Raw genomic sequence first — 17,879 nt, 5'->3', positions numbered from 1 at the left:
CTTACCGGTGTTTAAAAAACTTTTTTTGATGGCCAATCTTATTTTAACGCATACCCTAGACGTGCCAGCTCTTTCGTATTTTACAGTTTTTTCTACATATTCTGAATGTTTTTATTTTCCAAGTCCATAACGCGACAAAGGGCGTGTTCAAAGTTAACATGGAAAAGTTTGAGGAATAAATAATTAAAACATCGCAGTACAGACAGTTTGTTTGTAATAACTTCAATTCATAAATTTGGCACTTTGCTCCTTTCTACAGTTAAGTATCCAATTATTAATTAACAATTAGACCACACACAGCTGTGAGTCTTAACAGCGTTAAAACATGCGGACACTCCCATTCAAGGGAATCGACGGATCACAATCAAACATCGCTGCACAATTGGATTCTGAAGAGGTTATTCTGTTTGATGTCCTCCCACATGGTGCAACGATCAACTCTGAAGTGTACAGTGCCACCCTCAGGAAACTGAAGAAACGACTTCAGTATGTTCGTCGTCATAAAAATGGAAACTAAAGTCTCCTTCTCCATGACAACGCAAGGCCTCAGACAATTCTGCGCACCCGAGAGGACCTCACAAAACTTCGTTGGACTGTTGGTCCTCTTCCACCCTACAGCCTGGATCTCGCACCTTCCGATTTCCATTTGTTTAGCCCAGTGATGGATGCACTCCTTGGGAAGCAGTGCGTGAATGATGGGAAGGTTATAGATGCAGCAAGACGTTGGCTCTGAGATCGACCAGTAAATGGTACCATGCTGACATACAGGCCCTCCTAGCAAGGTGGCGTCAGGCCGTCGCATTGACAGTAGATGATGTTGAAACATATGGTTTCGTAGGCAAAAAATGTGGAATAGTATGGTTTATTGGAATCGCGAACAAAATCAACCTGATTTCAGAGAAAAAAAAGTGTCGCATGACTTACTGAACACCCTTTGTACACCGGAAGCATGTCAGGTGCTGGCAATTGATTTCCTACATTGGAAAGTTAATAACGTCAAACTCAAGACGACTAAGAGGGCTGGACCAGTTTCCTCTGACGTTACAGAAACTTTACTGGGACACTGCAATCCACTAGACAGTAACTGCATTCTGTTTGGAAATGTTGTCGTCCAGTTCTAAAATTAGAGGAGGGTCATGGTCATTGGAATGCGCCTCCTAAGTTGGTTCCTGTGCTGCAAAGTCCTACATGTCCCAATATGCAAAGAGATAACTTCATGACGGCACTGTACTCGATGAACGTGGGTGGAGACGAGACCTATGACGTCATTTGGAGCATAGGCTGCAGTTGTGCAGTTAGCACCAAAGGGCAGTAGCCCCTCTAGCTTTCAGGATGCGGCGGTAAAGGTGTGCAGCAGCTGCGGATATCCAGTGTGATTGCAATCCAATGCGGTCCGGCAACGGGGCCGGCTAGTAGTTAGACAGTGAGAGCATTGCACAGAGGAGTACGCATTGTGTGTTGGACAGTAATTGGCAGTAACGGTACCCAACCATAGCGCGGCATAGTCAGACATGTAACAGCGATGTCAGTACCTAGTGGGCAGCATTGCGAGTTCTACGAGTTTAAACAAACAAAATGCAACTGCATACCTGCCCCATTGCTATCCTGCCGGCCGGAGTGGCCGTGCGGTTCTAGGCGCTACAGTCTGGAGCCAAGCGACCGCTACCGTCGCAGGTTCGAATGCTGCCTCGGACATGGATGTGTGTGATGTCCTTAGGTTAGTTAGGTTTAATTAGTTCTAAGTTCTAGGCGACTGATGACCTCAGAAGTTAAGTCGCATAGTGCTCAGAGCCATTTGAACCACTGCTATCTTGTCCTTTTACACACATGGCAGTGGCAATTGTTTGACAACCATACAGGTTGCTCCAATGAGCCACCCAGATTTAAACTTAGGACAAGTGGTCTAGCTCTGATAACTATGTAGGTTGCTTTGGTGGGCTTCTTGCCATTTTATATGTAGGATAAGTGGACTCTGAATTTCTCACTGAGCCGTACACGGCTCGTGTTCATTCTGTTTATTGTCTGTCATCTTCTTTTACCGTATTTCCACCTCGTTTTCATATTCCATTTACTGGCGTCACTAACTTCCTGCCTTACCTGCCTGTGAGTGGCAGCAACAGCGCTTATCGATAAGTGTCCCGTCGCACTATCTCTGGAGCGACCGCTAGTATTTCCGGGTCGTCATGTGTCTGGGTTTCAGTTGGGAGCTCAGTCGGGATGCGGCAGCAGTCGGGACGGAGTGCCAGTGAGGTGCAGACAGCCAGTACTCGCCGACCGCTGGCGACACTTGTGAGCTATCCGACGGAAGGAGATTGGAGCGGGACGACCGTTGGTTGCTCGTTCGGTTGGTCGTCTCATCGGGCGATGTGTATTTGGCCTTTTGACCGTTTCTGGGCCTCGTCACCTGGTCATTTTGCCGGACGTGGTTCGATTCCTTCCTTGAGCGGAGATGTCGGGTGCCCAATGGGCACGAGTTCTCTCTGCATGGCTGGGTGCGAGCCAGTGTGTCCGGATCGCCGTGTCTCCGAATTCCGAATGGACATCGAATTGAGTCGGGTTGGAGCTGCAGTCAGCTTCGGACAGCCAAGACTGGCCCTATCGTTGCCGACACACCTAACTTCAGTGGGAACGACCTGGGTTGGTCGTTCGGTCGGTCGTATCATCGGACGACGGGTATTTGGTCACCGACCGCATGTGGAAACTCTGTGTGTCGAATTGGTTCGTCCTTGTTGTCCCACAGTGATTGCTTTTACTGGATAATTGACTGATCTGGCCTTGTAACACTAACCAAAACGGCCTGGTGTGCTGGTACCGGGAATGGCTGAAAGCAAGGGGAAACTACAGCCGTAATTTTTCACGAGGGCATGCTGCTTTACTGTATCGTTAAATGATGATGGCGTCCTCTTAGGTGAAATATTCCAGAGGTAAAATACTCCCCCATTCGGATCTCCGGGCGGGGACTATTCAGGAGGACGTTGTTATTAGGAGAAACAAAACTGGCGTTCTACATATCGGAGCGTGGAATGTCAGATCACTTAATCGGGCAGGCAGGTTAGAAAATTTAAAAAGGGAAATGGGCAGGTTAAAATTAGATATAGTGGGAATTAATGAAGTTCGGTGGCAGGACGAACAAGACTTTTGGTCAGGTGAATACAGGGTTATGAATACAAAATCAAATAGGGGTAATGCAAGATTAGGTTTAATAATGAATAAAAAGATAGGAATGCTCGTAAGCTACTACAACCAGCATATTGATCGCATTGCAGTGGTCAAGATAGATACGAAGCCCACGCCTACCACAGTAGTAGAAGTTTATATGCCAACTAGCTTCGCCGATGACGAAGAGATTGATGAAATGTATGATGAGATAAAAGAAATTATTCAGATAGTGAAGGGAGACGAAAATTTAATAGTCATGGCTGACTGAGACTCGATAGTAGGAAAAGGAAGAGAGGGAAACGTAGTAGGTGAATATGGAATGGGTTTAAGGAATGAAAGAGGAAGCCGCCTGGTAGAATTTTGCACAGAGCATAACTTAATCATAGCTAACACTTGGTTCAAGAATCACGAAAGAAGGCTGTATATATGCAAGAAGCCTGGAGATACTAGAAGGTATCAGATAGATTATATAATGGTTAGGCAGAGATTTAGGAGCCAGGTTTTAAATTGTAAAACATTTCCAGGGGCAGATGTGGGCTCTGACCACAATCTATTGGTTATGAACTGTAGATTAAAACTAAAGAAACCGTAAAAAGGTGGGAATTTAAGGAGATGGGACCTGGATTAACTGACAGAACCAGAGGTTGTAGAGAGTTTCCGGGAGAACGTTAGGGAACGATTGATAAGAATGGGAGAAAGAAATACAGTAGAAGAAGAATGGGTGTCTAAACAATCCAAACCTAGTGAGTGCGATTTCAGACATCCAGAACTAGAAAAATTCGTACGAAAATTTACACACGTACCTCTCAACCATAACCTCATCATGAAATGTCACAGTATGTTCGCGTGACGATTTCTCCTTTAAGACTATAATCTGTTCGCACAATACCATCGCAATCCAAAAAGGTAATGCGACATTCCCTCTGATGCCTCGGTTCATCGAGCTTTTTGAATGTTTCCAGTCGCGGAATCCAGGGAGCAGTGATATTTGACATCTTGTAAATGCTGTGCAAGATGTAGAAAATCGATCCGTTACTGATTTTTACTTTTTGTGCTGTCGCATTGACTGTGATACGTGGGTCTTGGAGCACCAGTGCCTCCACTTCTCTTGTGCTACCCGTTTCTTCACAGAGAGATGATCTGCCGCGTCGTTCTCCATCAGTCTTGTCTGGCCACAGTGGAAGCATCTGCGCTGCCTCAACACTGTCTCATATGATGGTGCAATGTCGGCGTGCACGTCCAATCCTGCAGACATATACCTGTAAAGAAAGCAAATATTTATATATGTAACATTTTATTTTCTACGTGATAATTCAACGCAAGTGCCTACCCCTCATAAATCTGAATTTACAATCGTAGTTCTGACATCTGCTCCCAGTCACTTCGCAGCAACGAATCAAATACTCTGTATCGTATGTTCGGTCGCATATGCGTTGAACAGGTAAACTAAATTCTGTTTTCATAGATACAGGGTGGTCCATTGATCGTGACCGGGCCAAATATCTCACGAAATAAGCGTCAAACGAAAAAACTACAAAGAACGAAATTTGTCTAGCTTGAAGGGGGACCAGATGGCACTATGGTTGGCCCACTAGATGGCGCTGCCATAGGTCAAACGGATATCAACTGCGTTTTAATTAAATAGGAAACCCCGTTTTTTATTATATATTCGTGTAGTACGTAAAGAAATACGAATGTTTTAGTTTGACCACTTTTTTCGCTTTGTTGTAGATGGCGCTGTAATAGTCAGAAACATATGGTTCACAATTTTAGACGAACAGTTGGTAACAGGTAGGTTTTTTAAATTAAAATGCAGAACGTAGGTACGTTTGAACATTTTATTTCGGTTGTTCCAATGGGATACATGTACCTTCGTGAACGTATCATTTTTGAGAACGAATGCTGTTAAGCGTGATTACCTGTAAATACCACATTAATGCAATAAATGCTCAAAATGATGTCTGTCAACCTCAATGCATTTGGCAATACGTGTAACGACATTCCTCTCAACAGCGAGTAGTTCGTGTTGTGTCGGTAGCTGTGCCGACACCGTGAAGTTAATTGCTGAAAATGAACTCTAGACTAACGCTGTAGCCGATAGTGCACGCACGGCATAAAGCAGACGGGCGTGAAGTCTGGAACATGAGAACTTATAAATGAATAAGAAGAAAAGTATGTAGATGCTTTTTACTTATCTTTTTAATAGTCCTTGGAATACATCTCTCTTGAATACTCGTAAGCTATAGGCACTGATACAAATGGCGCCTTGCTAGTTCGTTGCCATTAACTTAGCTGATGGCTATTCTGTCTCTCGGCTAATGAGAAAGGCTTCGTACAACTTGGCGGTAGCTAGGTTCTCGTACAACTGGGCGGTAGCTAGGTTCTCATACAACTGGGGCGAGTCCACTCTCGTATCACGAGACCTGCCTTGGTGGTGGCGCTAGGTCTGCGATCACAGTGGCGACACGCGGGTCCGACATGTACTACATGGACCGCGGCCGATTTAAGCTACCACCTAGCAAGTGTGGTGTCTGGCGGTGACACCACAGTTCGCCTTTCGTAATGTTCGCACATGCATTGACAATGTGCTGACGCATGTTGTCAGGCGTTGTCGGTGGATCACGATAGCAAATATCCTTCAACTTTCCCCACAGAAGGAAATCCGGGGACGTCAGACGCGGTGAACGTGCTTCGACGACCAATCCACCTGTCATGAAATATGCTATTCAATACCGCTTCAACCGCACGTGAGCTATGTGCCGGACATCCATCATGTTGGAAGTACATCGCCATTCTGCCATGCAGTGAAACATCTTGTAGTAACATCGGTAGAACATTACGTAGGAAATCAGCATACATTGCACCATTTAGAATGTCATCGATAAAATGGGGGCCAATTATCCTTCCTCCCATAATGCCGCACCATACATTAAGCTGCCAAGGTCGCTGATGTTCCACTTGTCGCAGCCATCGTGGATTTTCCGTTGCCCAATAGTGCATATTATGCCGGTTTACGTTACCGCGGTTAGTGAATGACGCTTCGTCACTAAATAGAACGCGTGAAAAAGTCTGTAATCGTCCCGTAATTTCTCTTGTGCCCAGTGGCAGAACTGTACACGACGTTCAAAGTCGTCGCCATGCAATTCCTGGTGCATAGAAATATGGTACGGGTGCAATCGATGTTGATGCAGCATTCTCAACACCGACGTTTTTGAGATTCCCGATTCTCGTGCAATTTGTCTGCTACTGATGTGCAAATTAGCCGCGACAGCAGCTAGAACACCTGCTTGGGCATCATCATTTGTTGCAGGTCGTGGTTGACATGTCACGTGTGGCTGAACACTTTCTGTTCCCTTAAATAACGTAACTATCCGGCGAACGGTCCGGACACTTGGATGATGTCGTCCAGGATACCGAGCAGCATACATAGCACACGCCCGTTGGGCATATTGATCACAATCGCCATACATCAACACGATATCGACCTTTTCCACAATTGGTAAATGGTCTATTTTAACACGGTAATGTATCACGAAGCAAATACCGTCCGCGCTGGCGGAATGTTACCACGTACTTATACGTTTGTGACTGTTATAGCGCCATGTATCACAAAGCGAGAAAAGTAGTCCAACTGAAACATTCATATTTCTTTCCGTACTACACGAATATGTAATTGAAAATGGGGGTTCCTATTTTTTAAAACGCAGTCGATATCCGTTTGACCTATGGCAGCGCCATCTAGCGGGCCAACCGTAGCGCCATCTGGTTTCCCCCTTCAAGCCAGACGAGTTTCGTTCTTTGTAGTTTTTTCGTTTGTTGCTATTTCGTGAGATATTTGGCCCGATCACTATCAATGGACCACCCTGTATATTGATATATTTATTTCCATTACTGAGAATTAATACTGAAAAGGAAAGTACGTGTTTGTCACTGCCAAGTAACAGCTCTATAAAAGTTTGATCACGCATAGAAACAATAGCTACAATATAGTACAGAAGCTAACTGAAGGAAATACGAAATGAGACGAATGGAAATCACACTTTGTATTCAAATACAAAAATTACGCTGAAATAACCGCGATTCATGAGATTACAAAAGATGGGATGTGGGTCTCAATAGCGTGTATGATCACCACCGACGGTAATGCATGATCTTCATCGTGCTCTCATGCTGGCCACAAGGTTGGTAATGTGTTCTTGTGGTAGGGCGTTCCATTACTCAGCCAGCGCGGCTCACAACTGCTAGGTGGTCGCTGATGCATGTGGATGTGCTCCAATATGTTTTTCCAATGCATTTCACACGTGCTCAGTGAGATTTAAATCGAAGGAGCAGGCAGCCTACTATATTCCCCATGATCTTCATATGTCGAAAGGTGTCAACGCAAAGGTGGAAAAGGTGGAGGAATGGAACAGTCTGTCACAAGAACAACTTGCCAATCTTGTGTCCAGCAAGAGAGCACGTTATAGAGCATGCATTGGTATGCCTGGTGATCACACACCCTATTAAGAATCATGTCCCACCTTTTGTAATGGCCCAGGGACCACTATCCATCGTCGTGACTTCAATGTAATTATTGTCTTCTAATAAAAGTGACATTCCTCTTCGTCACAGTGCGTGTTTCCTTCAGTTTCCTTCTGTACTATAGTGTAGCAGTTCTTTTTATGTTTGGTCCAAGTTCCATGGAGCTCTGTTGCTTGTGGAATTACATCTGCGAAAGCTACTTTCGTCCTTAACGTTTTGCACACCAGTGTATGACATACGTACCATCTGTTTCACCTTCCCTGGAGCTATTGAATGTCAGGCCACGTTCAGTTAGGTTTTCGAGGTCCTCTTAAATGTCATAGTCAAATTTTCACTTTCGCTATCGTAGAAAAATAGTACAAAGAACAATGAATGAATTTATTTATGACAGTTATCGTTTGGTTTTTCTGCCCTAAGCGTACTACAAATTACCGAGTTTTTTTTCACCAAACGTATTGCGCATTATTGGTAAGGGAACATGTAAAAAACAGCAAAAACTTTCCTATAACTGCCGATGATCTTTTAACTATAAAGTGGAACGTGTTTGGTGAATAAGTTTCCTGATCTGCAAAAATATACACCAAGAAAAATTTTTATATGACAGCTGTTGTGGAAGATGGCCATCGAAACAAATATTTTCTTTATCAACAATAACTTTATGCACCCAGTCATATTTATAAAACACAGTGATTTAACAGTGTCAAGATCATTGTCTCATAGGTACACGATGTGATCAAAAGTATCCGAACACCCCCAAAAACATATTTTTGGTATTACGTCCATTGTGCTGCCACCTACTGCTGGGTACTCCATATCTGCGACCTCAGTAGTCATTAGACATCGTGAGAGATCAGGATGGAGCCCTCCGCGGAACTCACGCACTTCGATCGTGGTCAGGTGATTGGGTGTCACTTGTGTCATACGTCTGTACGCAAGATTTCCATACTCCTAAATATCCTTAGCTCCACTGTTCCCGATGTGATAGTGAAGTGGAAACGTGAAGGGACACGTACATCACAAAGTGTACACGTCGACCTCGTCTGTTGACTGACAGAGACCCCCGACAGTTGAAGAGGGTCGAAATGTGTAATAGGGAGACATCTATCCAGAGCTTCACACAGGAATTCCAAACTGCATCAGAATCGACTGCAAGTACTATGACAGTTAGGCGGGAGGTGAGAAAATTTGGATTTCATGGTCCAGCGGATGCTCATAAGCCACACATCACGCCGGTAAATGTCAAACGACGCCCCGCTTTGTGTAAGGAGAGTAAACATTGGACGATTGAACAGTGGAAATACGTTGTGTGGAGTGACGAGTGTAGCAATCCGACGGCAGGATGTGGGTATGGCGAATGCCCAGTGAACGCCATCTGGCAGCATGCGTAGTGCCAACAGTGAAATTCGGAGGCGGTGGTGTTATGGTGTGGTCGTGTGTTTCATGGAGGGGGCTTGCTCATCTTGTTGTTTTGCTTGGCGCTATCACAGCACAGGCCTACACTGATGTTTTAAGCAACTTCTTGCTCCCCACTGTTGAAGAGCGTTTCGGGGATGGCAATTGCATCTTTCAACACGATCGAGCATCTGTTCATCATGCACGGCCAATGGCGGAGTGGTTACACGACAATAACATCCCTGTAATGGACTGGCCTGCACAGAGTCCTGACCTGAATCGTATAGAACACCTTTGGGATGTTTTGGAACGCCGACTTTGTGCCAGGCCCCACCGACCGACATCGATACCTCTCCTCAGGGCAACACTCCGTGAAGAATGGGCTCCCATTCCCCAATAAACCTTCCAGCCTGCGAGAGTGGAAGCTGTCATCAAGGCTAGAGGTGGGCCATCACCATATTGAATTCCAGCATTACAGGTAGAGGGAGCCACGAACTTGGAAGTCATTTTCAGCCAGGTGTCCGGATACTTTTGATTACATAGTGTATCTGACTTCATATTCGAAGATTTAATAATCTTACATTGATCTCGTATTCAACTTATCAACGGGTTGAATTCGTTTATAAGGCTCAATTCATTTCTTGCCGAATGTTTCCTTGAATATTAATGTCAAGTTTGGCAATGCCTGCCACAGACTTCTAATTATTTATTTTAGCATCATGAAGTTGTTTTGTAAGGAGGAATAAATTTCACTTATTCTTAAATTAAATACTAGTTTGGTACTTCGCCAATCAATGTAAATTCGATCGACTTGTATTTGTATATCCCGCAACTCCCACTTTCCTCTTTAGTTTGCAGATGTTGCGTGGGAAGAATGATTCTCGGTAATCTGCGTAGAAGCTTTCTTTTCCTGTGTTTTTGTAGTCGTGGCATGGAGAGCTGCATCAAACCAGTCTCAGGACTGAAGACCACAACAACAACAACGGTCATTTCGCGAGACGTACGTTGGAGAGAGGAATATGTTGCCTAACTCTTCTTCGAACTTACATTCTTGGAGTTTCACCAGCCGTGTTACTCAACATCGTCCTTGTAATGTGTGCCACTACAGTTTGTTCAGACACGCATGCATGTCTAAAGGTCACTGTGTTCAGAGGATGCAGACCCTGTATAAACACAGACATTGTAACCATCAGCGTTAATAACATTTCAGCTCGGTCTGGACGATTACTTCTAGATATTTTAAGGTAGTTAACTCCGTGCAATGGTTTATCACCATATGATAACCGGACAGTAGCTGATCTCTTCGTAGTATGTTACATTTACTTACATGCAGGATCAACTGCCACTCCCACCCTAAGACCGGCGATGGCCCGTAAGTCCTCCTTCATTTCAGTAGTCTTCTTGCACTACATCCTTCCTACACACTAAGTCGTCCACAAATGGCCTCGCAGAACTTCCAGTGCTAGAACACAGATGTATATTATATACAGTAAAAGCATATTTTGTAAACACTGCTTGGGTGATGATGGAAGCTGAAGAAATGAATTGAAGTTCGTGCCATGGCTGGGACTTGAACTCAGGTGTCCTTGCTTACAAGGCAGGTATGCTAGTCATTACACCACTGCAGCACTACAGCTAACACAGCTGCATGGACTGCTCTCTAACACAAACTTCAGTTCACATCTTCAGCTTATTTTCCCCTTCTTAGATCGTCACTATTGCCGAGGATCTGTGGTATTGGAATAGCACCCCAGCGTTGGATGTAACGGGGAAATCCTGCCTGCACCTCGGGCGTAGGTGATCTATAGATCTGATATAATTAAATTTTCCTTGAGACATTTGAGTCTCGTCCTTGTCTATCATAATGATGGAAGCTAAAGAAACGAATTAAAATGTATGCTATGTTAGGGAGTGTATCGGACTAGGGTAGTCATGTAGCTGTGTCAGCTATAGTGCTGTGGTGGTGTAATGGCCACCATACCTGCCCACTAAGAAACGAAACCCGGATTTAAGTCCCGGCCATGGCACAAATGTTAATTCATTTCCTCCGCATCCATCATAATTGTAGATAAAGTTGAGACTAAAATGTCTCGAGGAAAATTTATTCAAAAAATGGCTCCAAGCACTATGGGACTTAACATCTGAGGTCATCAGTCCCCTAGACTTAGAACTACTTAAACCTAACTAACCTAAGGAAATCACACACATCAGTGCCCGAGGCAGGATTCGAACCTGCGACCATAGCAGGAGCGCGGTTCCGGACTAAAGCGCCTAGAACCGCTCGGCCACAACGGCCGGCTGAGGAAAATTTAATTATATCAGATCTATAGATCACCAGGCACGATTTCCCCATTACGTACAACGCTGGGGAGCTATCCCAATACCGGAGAGTCTCAGCAATAGCGACGATGTTTTTCTTATTTTTGAGTCATCATTCTTCTAACTGGTTTGATGTGGCCCGCCACGATTCCTCTCGTGTGCTAACCTTTTCATCTCAGAGAAGAACTTGCAACCTAAGTCCTCAATTATTTGTTTGATGTATTCCAATCTCTGTCTTTGTCTACATTTTTCGCCTCCTACAGCTCCCTTTAGTACCATGGAAGTGATTCCCTGATGTCTTAACAGATGTCATATCGTCCTGTCCCTTGTCCTTCTGTTTTCCACATACTGCTTTCCTCTTCGATTCTGCGCAGAACCTCCTCATTCCTTGTCTCATCAATTCGTTGGCAGCACTGAGTCTCAAATGCTTCTATTCTCTTCTTTTCCGGTTTTCCTACAGTTCATGTTTCACTACCATACAGTGCTGTGCTCCAAACACATTCTCAGAAGTTTCTTCCTCAAATTAAGATCTATGTTCGATACTAGTAGACTTTATGAAACGTCCCCTTAGAACAATTATACAAGACCGTGTTTAAACTGACACACAATATTTTTTTGGCGCAACGCAATCTGACTTTCAAAAATTCTTACAAAAAAATGGCCCTGACTAACATTACCCTATACGTTTCACAAATCGCTTACCTCACAAAAATCTTGGTTACTCGAACTACTGCAATACAGCGAGCGCCACTGCTGCCAGCTAAATAAAAGATTCAAACTACGGATGACACTAACTACTGATAGGGATAGTTAGCAAATGAAAGATTTTAATAGAGAACAAACAATGTATTTACCTTAATATCATCAAAAATCATAATATATATAGCAGTTCATGACATCCAGTCTTACAAATTTCAAAACTCCGCCATTTCTTTCCCCACATCCACCACTGCTGGCGGCTCACCTCCAACTGCACAGCTACGCGCTGTTAACATCCAGCTGCCCAACACTACAATGGCAGACAACAACGCAAACTAGCCACAGACACCACACAGCACAGCCAGTGATTTTCATGCAGAGCGCTACGTGACGTTACCAATAAGAAAACAGAAACAGCCTACTTACAACTTCTCTTGGCCAGGAATGCCCTTTTTGCCAGTGTTAGTCTGCTTTTGATGTCGCCCTTGCTCCATCCGTCGTTGGTGATGTTGCTGCCTAGGTAGTAGAATTTCTTGACTTCATCTACTTCGTGACCATCAGTCCTGATGTTTATAAGTTTCTCGCTGTTCTAATTTCTGCTACTTATCATTACTTTCGTCTTTCATCGATTTACTCTCAGTCGATATTTTGTACTCATTAGACTGTTCATTCCATTCAGCAGATTATGTAATTCTTCTTCACTTTCACTCAGGATAGCACTGTCATAAGCGAATAGTATCATTGATGTCATTTTACCTTGAACTTTAATTCCACTGCTGAACCTTTCTTTAATTTCCACTATTAATTCTTCAATGTACGGATTGAACAGTAGAAACGAAAGACTACATCCCTGTCTTAACCCTTTTTAATCTGAGCGCTTCGTTGTTGGTCGTCGACTCTTATTATCCTCTCTTGGCTCTTGTACATATTGAACATTACCCGTTTCAAACTATAACTTACCCCTATTTTTCTCAGAATTTCGAATATCTAGCACCATTTTACACTGTCGAACGCTTTTTCCAGTTCGACAAATCCTACGAACGTGTCTTGATTTTTATGTAGTCTTGCTTCCATTATCAGCCGCCAATTGCCTCTCTGGTGCCTTTACCTTTCCTAAAGGCAAACTGATCGTCATTCAGCACGTTCTCAATTTTCTTTTCCCATTCATCTGTATATTATTCTTGCCGGCAACTTGGATGCATGAGCTGTTTAGCTAATTGTGCGATAATTCTCGCACTTTTCTGCGCTTGCAGTCTTCGGAATTGTGTGGATGATATTTTTTCGAAAGTCAGAGGGTATGTCGCAAGACTCATACATTCTACACACCAACGCGAATGCTCGTTTTGTTGCCACTTCCCCCAAAGATTGTAGAAATTCTGATGGAATTCTATTTATCCCGTCTGCCTTATTTGATCTTAAGTCCTCCAAAGCTCTCTTAAATTCTGATTCTAACACAGGGTCTCCTATCTCTTCTAAATCTACTCCTGTTTCTCCTTCTGTTACATCATATAATCTTCTCCCTCATACAGGCCTTCAATGTACCCTTTCCACTTAATCACTCTCTCCTCTTAATTTAATAGTGAGATTCCCGTTGCCCTCTTAATGTTACCACTATTTCTTTTTATTTCACCGAAGGTTATTTTGACTTTCTTGTATGCTCAGTCAGTCCTTCCGACAATCATTTCTTTTTCGATTTTTTCACATTTTTCATGCAGCCGTTTCGTCTTAGCTTCCCTGCACTTCCTATTTATTTCATTCCTTTTCATGCAGCCATTTCGTCTGAGCTTCCATGTACTTACTATTTATTTCATTCCTCAGCGTATTTCTGTATTCCTGATTTTTGTACTTCCTTGGTTCAAATGGCTCTGAGCACTATGGGACTTAACATCTGAGGTCATCAGTCCCCTAGAACTTAGAACTACTGAAACCTAATTAACCTAAGGACATCACACGCATCCATGCCCGAGGCAGGATTCGAACCTGCGACCGTAGCGGTCGCTCGGTTCCAGACTGTAGCCCCTAGAATCGCTGTACTTCCTTCTTTCATCGATCAACTGAAGAATTTCTTGTGTTACCCGTGGTTTCTTTGCAGTTACTTTCTTTGTGTCCATGTTTTTCTTTCCAACTTGTGTGATTCCCCTTTCCTCTTCAACTGTACTGCCTACTGAACTGTTCCTTATGGCTGTATCTATAGCGTTAGCGAACTTCATACCTGAAACATGCCGGAAGATTAAAGCTGTGTGGTAGTGCTCTACCAACTGAGCTATACAGTCGCCCACGAAAGGCAAAGGTCCCGAGTTCGACTCTCGGTCCGGCACACAGTTCTAATCTCCCAGGAAATTTCGTATCAGCGCACACTCCGCTGCAGAGCGAAAATTTCATTCTGGAAACTTCATGCCTATCTTGTCATTCCTTAGTACTCCCGTATCCCACTTTTTTGCATGATTCTTCCTGTCTGATCTCTTTAACTTCAGCCTACTCTTCGTCACTACTAAATTGTGATCTGTCTCTATATCTGCTCATGGGTACTCCGTACAATCCAGCATCCGATTTCGGATTCTCTGTCTGACCACGATGTAATCTAAATGAAATCTTCCTGTATCACCTGGGCTTTTCCAAGTATAGCTCCTGTGATGCCCCCTATTGCTGCCTGCTGGCACTTCCAGATTCGGTGGAGGTGTAATATACAGACATCAAAAAAAGTTTTGCATCACCCCGGTTCCCAGAGCTCCTGAAGACAGAAGTTGACTGTGGATATTGTATCACACACACAGTCCCGTTGACTGTTCAGAAATGTCACGAAACCCGCTCAAAGATGTAAACAACCATACATGAGCAGCGCCTATTAGACGGTGGGGTTCCGACAGCCGGTCAGTTCCAGTCATTCCACCAAGAAGGAGCTACACGGGTCGTGTTGTCTGTAGTTCAACCTTGCCTAGACGGTCAGTATCGCGGTTCGATCGCGTCCTCGTTGTTATTTTGTGCCAGGAAGTGCTCTCAACAAGGGAAGACAGAGGAACTGTCGATGACATGCCTCGCTCAGGCCGCCCAAGGGCTAGAACTGCAGTGGATGACCGATTGCTACGGCCTGTGGCTCGGAGGAACCCTGACAGCAATGCCACCATGTTGAACAACGCTTTTCGTGCAACCACAGGACGTCATGTTACGACGTTAACAAGAGGTCTATCTTCGCAACCACGACACATTGCAGCGTGGTACACAAGGGCCCGACAACATGCCGAATGGACCACTCAGGATTGGCATCACGTTCTCTTCACCGATGCGTGACGCATATGCCTTCAACCAGACAATCGTCAGAGATGTGTTTGGAGGCAACCCGGTTTGGCTGAATGCACACTGTCCAGCGAGTGCAGCAAGGTGGAGGTTCATTGCTGTGTTGGGGTGGCATTATATGGGCCGACGTACGCCACTGGTGGACATGGAAGGCGCCATAATGGCTGTACGGTACTTGAATGCCATCCTCCGAGCGATAGTGCAACCATAGCGTCTTCATGGACGACAATTCGCGCCCCCATCGTGCACATCTCGTGAATGACTTTCTTCAGGATAATGACATCGCTCGGCTATAGTGGCCACCATGTCCTCCAGAAACGAACTCTATCGAACATGCCTGGGATAGATTGAAAAGGGCTGTTTATGGACGACGTAGCCCACCAACCACTCTGAGGGATCTGCGCCGAATCGCCGTTGAGGAGTGGGACAAACTGGACCCACAGTGCCTTGATGGACTGGTGGATAGTATGCCACGACGAATACAGGCATGCAACAATGTAAGAGGACGTGGTACTGGGTACAGAAATCTGGACCACCACCTTTGTAGGTTTCGCTGTATGGTGGTACAACATGCAATGTGTGGTTTTCTTGAGCAACAAAAAGGGCGGATATGATGTTTATGTTGTTATATGTTCCAATTTTCTGTAGAGGTCCCGGAACTCTCGGAACCGAGGTGATGCAAAATTTTTTTTGACGTGTGTACTTTTTTTGTGCCCAGCCAGTATTCTTCACTTTTTTCGGGATACATGAAAGCAAGGCGACACAACACTATCTGTCATTGCAGTTAGTATTTGTTGATCTATAAGCTACCTGCGTTGTTTAGCGTTACCGCCAAAGATGCTCATTAATAGTTACTAGGCGTCTTATTGGTGTCTCAAAATGAACTGATATCTTTGATTTTGCGTAACACATGGACACCGAATTAATTCTTTCAGAAGTCTCAGGGTTCATTTAACATAGTTGATTTGATATGATTTACTATGAAGGATATTCATACTTAAGCCCGATAATAAATGTGTGTAATCGAAAGTCGAAGAAATTTAGTTTTATTTAGCCTGGCTTCCAGTGAGGTTAGCTATTTCAAGCAGTGGTGTACGAACTTAAAAAGAGTCGCGAATACTCAGAACTAACGCTAAAAGCTCGGACACCAAAATCTGGAACACAAAGACTACCAGACGCTAAAGACTCAGACGCTAGAGACTGACGGATGCGAAAGGCTAACAGACGCGAAAGACTAACAGGTGCGAACGACGTTAACAATAGATGCGTTGGGTTTATATAACAGTCATGAAACAAAAGGGATATTCGTCAGAAACTCTCTGAATAAAGCCCCTAGCTACTTTGCATATATTTCTCTATCCCATTGGCTCTTATTATTCTTTTATTTAATTTTTCTTCTTTAAAACGAGAATTCGTGATTTTATATGAAATTTGAGAATTATTCATGGCCAGTGCGAACAAATTTTAGTTAAAAACAATGTAATGAGAGTTTACCCGACCCCCCAACGCTGACTATTTTAATCAAGTTGTCGTCCGCCCCTGGTAGCTGAGTGGTCAGCGCGGCGGAATGTCATACCTAGCGGCCGAGTTCGGTTCCCGGCTGGGTCGGAGATTCTCTCCGCTCAGGGACTGGCTGTTGTCCTTATTATCATCCTTTCATCCCCATCGACACACGAGTCGCCGAAGTGGCGTCAACGCTAAAGAGTTGCACCAAGCGAACGGTCTACCCTACGGGAGGCCCTAGGCACACGGCATTTACATTTACATCAAGTTGTCGTCGTTCAAGGCAACCGTGAGATATGCTAACATTACGCCTGTTTAAATTTTCTCTTAGAGTGTTGGGGTTCTTCGTTAACTATGTTTGACTTTTGACTCAGGATTCTAGTTTCTTTTTATGGATAATGGTTCTGGGTCTTTGCTTGGGACCGTAGTTTTTTCTTCTTTCCTTTTTATGATCGAGCGGCATATATATATATATATATATATATATATATATATATATATATATATATATATATATATATATATATATGTGTGTGTGTTCCTTATATACATGATTCTTCATTAAAGACTAGCTTGCATATTTCGAATTATTATCTAAATCTTAAAAATTTCCATTTTTCCTAATATTAATAAAATATTTCGTTGACTTATAATCTATACTGAATAAGTCAGTTTAAAGTTAACTATAAATTTCATTTTAGATACTAGACACAACTTAAATATTCATTCTGTGTCCATTTCTGAATAAGTCGGTTTACACTAATTACACATTCCAATCATGTATAATAGATATTTCAGTAACAATCTTGGAACTTGATTGTAATCTTGTCTTTTGTTTTGCCCGGCGAGGTCTGCAATGTCCATTCATCTCGCTGCCCCTGTGTGGCTGCACAGAATGATCGTTTAGGTTCTGCAGGCCATCTGTGCGGTGGCAACAGTGGGACACAGGGAATATGGGTAATCTACGCCATCTTTTGTTGTGCCGCCTCTTC

Source organism: Schistocerca piceifrons, chromosome 1, assembly GCF_021461385.2.
Source record: "Schistocerca piceifrons isolate TAMUIC-IGC-003096 chromosome 1, iqSchPice1.1, whole genome shotgun sequence".
Classification (NCBI taxonomy): domain Eukaryota; kingdom Metazoa; phylum Arthropoda; class Insecta; order Orthoptera; family Acrididae; genus Schistocerca; species Schistocerca piceifrons.
This window is presented reverse-complemented; position numbering follows the sequence as displayed.